Source organism: Mandrillus leucophaeus, unplaced genomic scaffold (genome assembly GCF_000951045.1).
Source record: "Mandrillus leucophaeus isolate KB7577 unplaced genomic scaffold, Mleu.le_1.0 Scaffold169, whole genome shotgun sequence".
Lineage (NCBI taxonomy): Eukaryota > Metazoa > Chordata > Mammalia > Primates > Cercopithecidae > Mandrillus > Mandrillus leucophaeus.
Window position 1 is genome coordinate 5,001,586 of NW_012101687.1, and position 9,661 is coordinate 5,011,246.

Sequence of the window (9,661 nt, forward strand, 5' to 3'; positions counted from 1 at the left end):
ATATCCACTGCTACCAGAGTCAGTAATTGGTAAGTGTAGGTGAAGAGTATATAGATATTTTATGGTACTATTCTATTTTTTTTCCAAATAGAAAGTTGGGAAAAAGAGAAAAGGAAGGGGCTAAAAGGATAATTTAATTTCCTAATTGTATTTTCTTAGGCTATTATTAAATGAATCAAAGCTAAGCAGTGAAAACAAAACATTTATTTGGGTATGGTTTTATATTTAGGAGTGAATCCAGCTACTAGTGACTCAGCTATAAGAATTATTAAATTGGTAATGCAGTTTTTGTTGCTCGTTAGAGAGACTTCTCATACTTTATGGTTTATACTTTGGAAGCAGATAAGCTCTAGAGGAAATGGAGCAGGTATGTATTAAGGAATTTAAGTTTTTGCTGTAAGTTTGGAAATACTTAAGAAATTCTAACTTTTCATTAGCACAAGACTTTTAAAATTACCTATGATTATAGGTATCAAAAGTAATTATATTGATTTATCCCTTTTTTCTAGGTTAAAAAAATAAGTATCTTTTATTGGTGGTAGCTAAATGGATCTAGTTGATAAAGGTGGAGATATAAATATATTGGTGTAAAAGGACAAATAAGAGATAAGACTATGTATTTATTGCCCATTTATGTAATGACATGTGTCACTAAGGACAAAGGTCCTTAAAGACGAAAAGCAGAGTAGAAACAGTTCCCTATATTAAGAGAGATGAATTTGCTACCTCTTCCCTCTTCATGAATTTTTTTAAAAATGCATGGTTGCATATCCTTCCAGTTTTATAATCACATTTGAAAACTCAACCGTCTTTCTGGGCACAATTTGATGGCCGAAGACATGCTTCGCTCCAATAAAAAGAAAATGATTTTTCAAGAGCATTCGTAGGCTTCGAATTAAAAGGACAGTACTTACTTCCTGAGGTCTGATAACCATTGTTTTATGAGGAACTAGTACTAGGACCACAGCACCATGGATGTGGTAGGCGAAAATGAGGCCCTGCAGCAGTTCTTTGAAGGTAAGAGGCCAATTTCCACCATGAATTTGCTGCTTCTGAGAAATGCTCACTATCCCTGTTTCACCTTTTCAGTATTCCCTTAAACTTTGTTTTGAAAGAAATGCTATCATACTTAGGTAACTCTCCTAAGTATCGAAAGTGGGGGTTTATGTGCTGCATTGGAAGCAAAAAATCGATGGTATGGATAGAGATTTTAAGCAAAACAGGATTTCCATCTTATAGTTTGGTTGTTAGAATCAAGGAGTCAGCATGTTTATGTTATTATTACTTGTCCCTGTCCTGTGCTAGATTTTATTTTTTCCCATACCCTATGTTTAAAAAAAAACTACATAGCCATGCTCAGATTCTATGTGAAGGGAAACGTGACTATCCTTTTTACATGGTAAGGTATTTTGCATGAGGGAGTATGAGAAGAAGTGAGGGAAGACCTGTTCATTTACAGAATCTAGGGATCAGTCAGCAGCACAAGTGCTTTTGGTATTTCTTGTGCTTTGTAAAGTGCCTGACAAATAATATATATTTAAAAGTCGAATGGAATGGACTGAATAGTAAACAGTGCTGAACACCAAAGAGTGACGAGGCATACCAAAGAAATAGTGAGATTCTGTGTCACTATTGGGAGGAATCAACACCATGGGGTAGTTTCTGTGACTTGGATTTTTCCAGAAATGGCAAGAAGGAATATAATACCAAGAGAATTATCACGTTATCTCAGTCCTACCATCCATCCCATTGAGTGTTCTGTCTCTGACAGTGGCCAAGTTGGTATTGTCTACCTGAGTCATGGTTGGCACATGGTAGGTACACTAATGTTGCCAGATTGTTATTGCCTGATTTTACATCATATGTACTTTTCATTTGAGCAGTAGGTAGCAAGCTTCAATCTACCATTGCATCTGTTTTAGAGAAACCAGCAATTTATTGTATACATGCAAAAATCTACTCCATTTCCTTCTAGAGCTAGGGAAGACCTGAATATCAAATCTGGTCTACCTTCTGTTTTTTGAAAGAGGTTTTATTTCTATGGGATGCCTATACTGTCCTTGTTTATACTATTTTTGGAGGTTTCTATGGATATAGTTTCTACAAGTCCCCTCTGCAGCTTGTTGCAATTATCTGATCATTATTATAAAAGTATTTTTCTTAGTCCAAACCAAACTCTGTGGCTCCAGTTGAAGCCTTTTTGATGGGGAAGTCCATTCTCTATCGAAAGAGAATAAAATGGTCAGTGTTTTTCTTACATTATCATTGAATAGTTGGAAAAGGTGGTAGACGTCACAAATTAAAATGAAGGCACTAGCTTAAGTGATTCCCATCCCCCTGAAAATCACACAGCTAATTGTCAATTTTTTCTTATCTCTACTATTCAGCAAATATTGAGCACCTACTCTGAGTCAAGTTCAACAACCACTTCCTTTAAATAGTAGCTTGTAGGGCTTTGGATACCTTCTCTTACATTTTAATAATTTCCTTTCTCTTGACCCTTTTCAAATCTTTAAAATGAAGACAGCTGAACTGAAGCTGATATTCTTGATCTGCAGTCTAGTGCTCTCCCTCTGAGCTATACCCTCTCCTTGAATCTGATATTCTCATGAGAAGAGCCAGTTGTTTCATGTCATGCTACTAATGATATGTTACTGTTTCTAATCAAATAAAATTCAAGGTTTGAAAATCAAGAAAAAAATTTGACAATTTGTTACCCACCTGAAAGCTATTTTCTCCATTTCCTCAGGCTCTTCATTCTAAGAAACTAAGCCCTAAATAATGTACTTTTTCCCTTATAGACATGTTTGTATTAAAACTTATCTCGGATTAAATGGCCTTGACTGTCAAAGCTCATGATGATCTTAGTTTTTATTTTAAACTTCCAAACGTGACTAAATCTTCATGGTGTCTCAGGAAAGTGACAAGGGTGGTGGTTCTGGGTAGCTGAGAATTCCGGTTCTAATTCAAATCCCCGTCTGCCACTGATGCAATAGGTAGGCTTGTGAGCTAAAGCAGAAGAGGTGCCATCAGGCACTCTAGAGATTGCAACATCCTCTGGAAACTCGGACATTGAGTTTCATTGTAATTCTCTTTTACATGTAATTACATGTAATTCACTATGTTTATGAGATGTTTGGCTTTTTCAGCAAAACGGTACCACTTCAAGAAAAAGGTTGTCAGAAGACAGGTGCATTGTTTTATTTATAATAACTAAAAATTGGTTACAACCTAAGTTTCTAATAGTGGTGGATTTATTAATTATGGTTCTAACATATAATGGAATATTTTGTAGCTATTAAAAATGATGACAAGGAACAATGTTTATGATCTTAAGGAAAAAAGTGAATTACAATGTGGAATATATAAACCCAATTAGATATATATAGATAACTTTCTATAACAAGTTTATTAAAACTGGGTTGCAAACAGTTAATATATTTCCATTCATGCACACACAAATACATAGAAAAAACCGGGTGAATATACTTTAAGCATTAACAGTAACTGCCTCAGAGTGATAGGATTATGAAGATTTTTATTTTCTTTATACTTTATTATCTAAGTGCTTTATAATTTGAATATATAATGTTATAATCAGGGAAGAGTTTATCTTAGAATAGGTTTAATTCAGCAAAATGCTTCTGTTTAAGATCCATGTGTCAAGAAAAATTGTAAAAGATTTCAACATGGATTAAAAGGATTACTGGGTGTCTTCCATAGAAATTTATGCCTAAATCACATCATTCTGGGCTATGGGATTCTATGGTGTTTGTGCCTTTTGGTGTAGTAGAGCTATTTTAAAACTCTGTAAATTGCAGGTAACTGATATCGATGCAAATGATTTTTATGTATAGATATGCAAATGAAATATGTTCTTAGGGAGATCGATAGTTTCAGTAAAAGCCATTTTTGCATTTATTTATAAATTCATTCTATATAGTATATGTGTGTATCTGATGTTTGAATTCTCCTTTGAAACAGTTGTAACATCTTCCTGGTCCTTTCATTAATTAAATAGTTAAATACAATCTCTAACATGCATTCATATTATATTTCTATGAGAGTCGTGGTTATATCTTTAGAAATCTATATGCTTTAACGTTTGCAAAGTTTTAAGTTAACTTGAAACTTTAACGTTTGCAAAGTTTTAAGTTAACTTGAAAACATTGTCAATTTCACTTCAAGTTTGAACCAGATTAATAACATCTGTTGAGCATTTACCACGTGCCAAGCACTGTGCTATTTACTTTACATCATATCATTTTATTCTTACAACAATCTTCTGGATAAAAAGGAATTAAAAAATAAAGTACAGTAAATCCCATTCCTCACTTTACTTCACTTATCTTTGATAGCTCTAATCTCAGACTCTTAATTTGTACTATCTTGATATCCGAGGACTCATTATTTGTTTCCAAGCTCTTAAAAATAGTTTATTAAAAATGATTTGAAAACAGTATTGTTGATTATATTTAATCTCTAAAGAACACATTTTTGAGAATCTGTTTATCCTCTTCATCCTGAAGTAGGTGCTCAGATGCTTTGTTGGCTTAGCATTGAAAGCAAAGAGGAGATTCTGGCCCAGATTGAGCAGAGTGGGAAAAAGTATGCTGTGGGAAAAACCACATACTAAGAGTAGATCACAAGTAAAAGCTCAAGAAGGAAACTGGCAGAAACTCCAGCTCACTTGTTGAGGTTTGTGGGAGTAGCTGCTAGAACCTGTGGAAGGACAGTAACCACCAGGCAGTTCTTGAGATCTACGAGGAAGAATAGGCTGTTCAGGAAGCTGCCATCAAAAAAGCTTTGAATATTTTCTGCCCATCTCTCTGCTTAAGATTTAAATTCTCCAGGTAGCTATTATCAAAAGAGGGCAGTGGGGATGCAGGGAAGGCAGAAACATCTGCTGTCCATAGGCTGTATAGGAATACCATGGAAGTGCCCCATGTTCAGGAAAATGGGGGAAATGCTGAAGGCTTTGGAGCAGACAAGCAGTGACTGAAGTGCTCAACCCAGATGGGATTAATCTAGAAGGGCTTCAGGGAGGTTAAGCAGAATTGCCATGTAGAGGAGAGCCGTTGCTTGGAAAAAGTGCCTATATGATATTGGCATTTCGTAGGCACTGATATTTATGGAGTGAATGAATGAAAGAACAGTGCAAAAGACTAGTCCATTCAACAAGCAGATACTGAATTCTGACTAGAGCTGGGGCACCTAGCAAGTTCAACTGTATGAAGAGGGAAAACTTGCCCAGTAGCAGAATGGTCCAGTGAATAGAACAAACAGAGGGAGTTGAGACAAAGTGTTGCCAGTTGATAGAATGCCTCAGATTCCATTATTAGCAGAGATAAAATGATCAATGTCTTATGTGGTTTCTGTATATTATTTCTCCAAAATGTGAAAACAACTTTGATTGGCTGGTTTCTGAATTTCTGACAGAAGAATCAGAAGCTCAGAAAGCCGAATGCAGTGTAGAGGACAGAAGCTGTCCAGTGCTGGCACTGGGCAAGTCTGTCTTATGGGTAAAGAGTATCTCTGGCCTTAGGCCAGTCTCTCAATTCTCTGTCTTTGGGGCCACCACTTTCCCACTCTCTTAGACAACCAGTTTCCTATGTCCTATTCCTTCTGTCCTAATAAAACCTAAGCTTGCACAGAGGAGCAAATGGCAAATGATCTAACACCACCTTACACCTCTGTAGAGTCTTGTAGTCAAAGTGCTTTCATAGAACATTGAAGCTGTCTTGATCAAAAGCAGCAGAAAGATTACCTCCTCCAGGGGCAGGTCTGGTTAATCTCTAACGGTGGAATTTTAGGTATTATGTTGTACCCAGCATCTCTGAAATTATCCCACACAGTTATATATAGATACCTATATAGATAATATCTCTATATAGATATATATAGATAATATCTCTATGTAGATATATATAGATAATATCTCTATATAGATATATATAGATAATATCTCTATATAGATATATATAGATAAAATATATAGAGATATATCTATACAGATATATATGGATATCTATATATGTGGGATAATTTCAGAGATGCGGGAGTTCATTCTTTACCTGTGCAGGCAGCCTCTGATTCTGTGTGGAAACAGCATGGGCTTCCCAGGAGACTGGGAACAAGAATATGCCAAGGACGGCCGGGCGCGGTGGCTCACGTCTGTAATCCCAGCACTTTGGGAGGCCGAGGCGGGCGGATCACAAGGTCAGGAGATACGGTGAAACCCTGTCTCTACTAAAAATACAAAAAATTAGCCGGGCGCGGTGGCGGGAGCCTGTAGTCCCAGCTACTTGGGAGGCTGAGGCAGGAGAATGGCGTGAACCCGGGAGGGCGGAGCTTGCAGTGAGCCGAGATCGCGCCCCTGCACTCCAGCCTGGGCGACAGAGCAAGACTCTGTCTCAAAAAAAAAAAAGAATATGCCAAGCACAGGAAGAACCAGCCAGGTCATGCAAGGAATTTAGGATTATCTGAACATTTCTATGAAATTATCTGAACATTTCTAAGAAATACCTTTCTTCTTTCATGTGGGGATCTCCAAAATGAAGGTGATTTAATTAGAATTTGAAGTGTGCTGTAAGGAGATTAGAGCTGACCTTTTGTCACCTGCCCATGCTACCTTTGAGACCTGTCAGATTTATCACCATCTTTGGGGAGTCCTGGAACAAAATCACCCAAACAAACCCTTCTGAGTGGAGGATCCCCCACCTTCTTTGGTGTTACTGATATTGTCATCTTTCAACTTTGAAGTTAGAACCTAGTTTCTGGAAGACTCCACAATGTCTCAGAAGCTAAACATTCAATACATGGACAATTGTGGATAATATAGGTAACCTAAAAGAAGAAGATAATTATTAGTAGTAATTTTACTATTTAGTGCTAACTATGTTCAGTTTGGTGTCTATCTTGTGTGCTTTTTAAAACAAAAATGGGATTATATAATTTGTGCTTTTTAGTAAACATGCAGTAAGCATCTCTTAATGTTAGTTATTCATTATCAACAGAGGTCAGTAAGTTAGGGACCACAGGCCAAATCTGGCCTGCCGCCTGTTTTTGCAAATAAAGTTTTACTGGAACATGCTCTTTTACATATTGCCTGTGGCCTGCTTTGATGCTGTGATGAACAAGGTGAATGATTGCTACAGAGATCAAAACACTATCTGACTCTTTACAGAAAAAGTTGACCAACCCCTGATCTACAACCTAATTAATAATCATAATAACTGTTTTCAAGCACTTACTATGTGCTGAGTGCAGAATCATCCTTAGGAATATAGGTTCTGAGTTAGTCGTCCTGGCTGTGAATCCTAGCTCTACCATTGACTACCTCTGGGACTAGGGATAGGTTCATAAGGCTCTGCAGGCTTTAGTTTCCTTGCTTGTAAAATAGGGATAGCCCTATCATCTCAAAACGTGGTTGTGAAGCACTATGCCTGGCACAGAGAGACAATAATTTTTAGTTACTATTATTCTCATTGTTTCTTAATCATTATTTTCTCCATTTAGCATCAAGGCAGCCCTAGGGGATTTCTATCCTTGTATGAGAAACATGAGGCTGACAGAGGTTAGGTAACTTGCTTGAGGGTTATCCAGATAGTAAGTGGCTGCAAGGTCATTTATTCCTTACCTTGTTTATTCAGTCATTGTCAAAGTCAAAATAAAAATGTAGAGATGAATCTCTAAATTTAATGTTTTATTTGGGAAGAATTAATTGCAATTTGGAGCATACAGGCAGACGAGGTGGTCTTTGGTATGCCTGAAGAACAAAGAGGAGACTGGAGGTTTTATAGAAAGGAGAAATGTTATGTATTGTTCTTTGAGAGAATTAATTTGCACTATGAAAGTTTAGGGAGCTGGCAAGTTTTGGTTGGTAAGTGACAGCAGTGGATAAAACTAGTTTTAAGAGTTGTAGCAGGTTGTTTCAGCAACGATTATATATAAAACTGGTCTAAGGTTATATAGCAAGCAGTTTCAGCATCCAGGCTTGTAGAGAATTACATTTTTTGAGCAGTGTTATATGCCCTGAGTGCTTTTTCCCCCTGGCCTCATGACTCTGTTTTAGTTGGCTGTGACAAGAATGACCTAATTTGTATGATCAATTTTCACACAATCAAAAAATACTTGACTGTCTCTCATGAGCCTGCTGCTCTCCTAAGAACCAGGGACTCTGTGATAAATAAGCAGAGTCCTTGCCTTATAGTGGTTTCTTCTCTAGACAAAGGGAGAAGACAATAGGAGACAAATAAAACAATGATTTCAAAACATCATTAATTATGAAGAAAATAAAACCAGATGGTGGTGCAGAGAGTCTGATGAAGACAGAGTTACTTGAGCTAAGACAATCAGGAATGGTTTCTGAGGGGTGACATTCAAGCTGAGACCTGAAGAACGACCAGAAGCAAGTCATGCATCTGTTTGGGAGAAGAACATTTTAGGTAAAAAGAGCAACTGTGCAGTCACTGAGCTTGAGGTGGTTGGGAGAGGGGTAGGAAAGGAACAGTGAGGTGGAAGCACTTGAAGTATAAGTGACAATGGGGAGGGTGGTAGAAAATGACATGAGAGTTTGGTTTTTATTCTCAATGTGGAGAGTTTTAAGCAGGAGAACAGGCAGGGGCAGATGGATGGGATGTGGCGGTGAGGAAGACAGAGGAATCTGTTTAGGATGATGCCTAGGTGTTGGTGTCAACAATTCGTGGATGGTAGTACAATGTACTTAGATGTGGAAGACTGAAGAACAGGCATGTGTGTCTGTGTGTGTGTGTGTGTGTGTGTAATTAAGAATTCATTTGAGACATTTTACATTTGAGATCTTTTTTAGACAACCAAGTGGAAGCGATTTAGGCAGTTGGATTATTGAATTTGAAACCCAAGGGAAGATTAGAGCTGCTGATGTCAATTAGAGAGTCATCAGCTTGTAAGTAGTATTTAAAGCCCCTGAGACTAAGTGAGATCACCAAGAAGAGTACAGATAGAGAAAAGGGTCCCAGATCACATTTTGGGATTCAAGTGAGAGTAGCAAAGGAATGTTTAGTGAGGTAGGAGGGAAACCAGGAGAGTGTGGTTGTTAAACTAGGAAATAAAGTGTTTCAAGAAGAATATGGTCAAACATTTCAAATGTTTCTGAAATACAAGACAATTGCCTATAGAATCTGGGAAAAAGAGGGTTGTGTGTGACCGTGAAAAGAGGTTTCCATGCAGTGGAGAAGAATGTCCAGTTGGTGGGTTGAAGAGAGCAGCCTGTGATAAATAAGAAAACCACTATCATTTAATGAAGGAAAACCACTGCCATTGAATGAATGCTTTACTTTATGTTAGACATTGTACTAGACTTTAGCTATATTCTTAATTTGCACAACACAATGAATGATAATGTTGTCAGTATTTTAGAGATGAGGAAACAGATTCAGAGAAGTTCTGTACCTTGTCCAAGGTAACACAGCTATTATGTATGTGAAGTGCTTAGATTTGGACAGAAGTCTGTCTGCTCTGAAGGCTTGTGTCCCTATCCACTGTGCACGTTGTCTTCTAAACAGGTCACAGGGAACATCTATGGAGATAGTTGTAGAACTCATGTCTCCTGTTAAGATAACCAGGGCTGGCTGGCTTGCTTTCTCTCTCTTTCTTTTTTCTCTCTCTCTCTTCCTTCCTT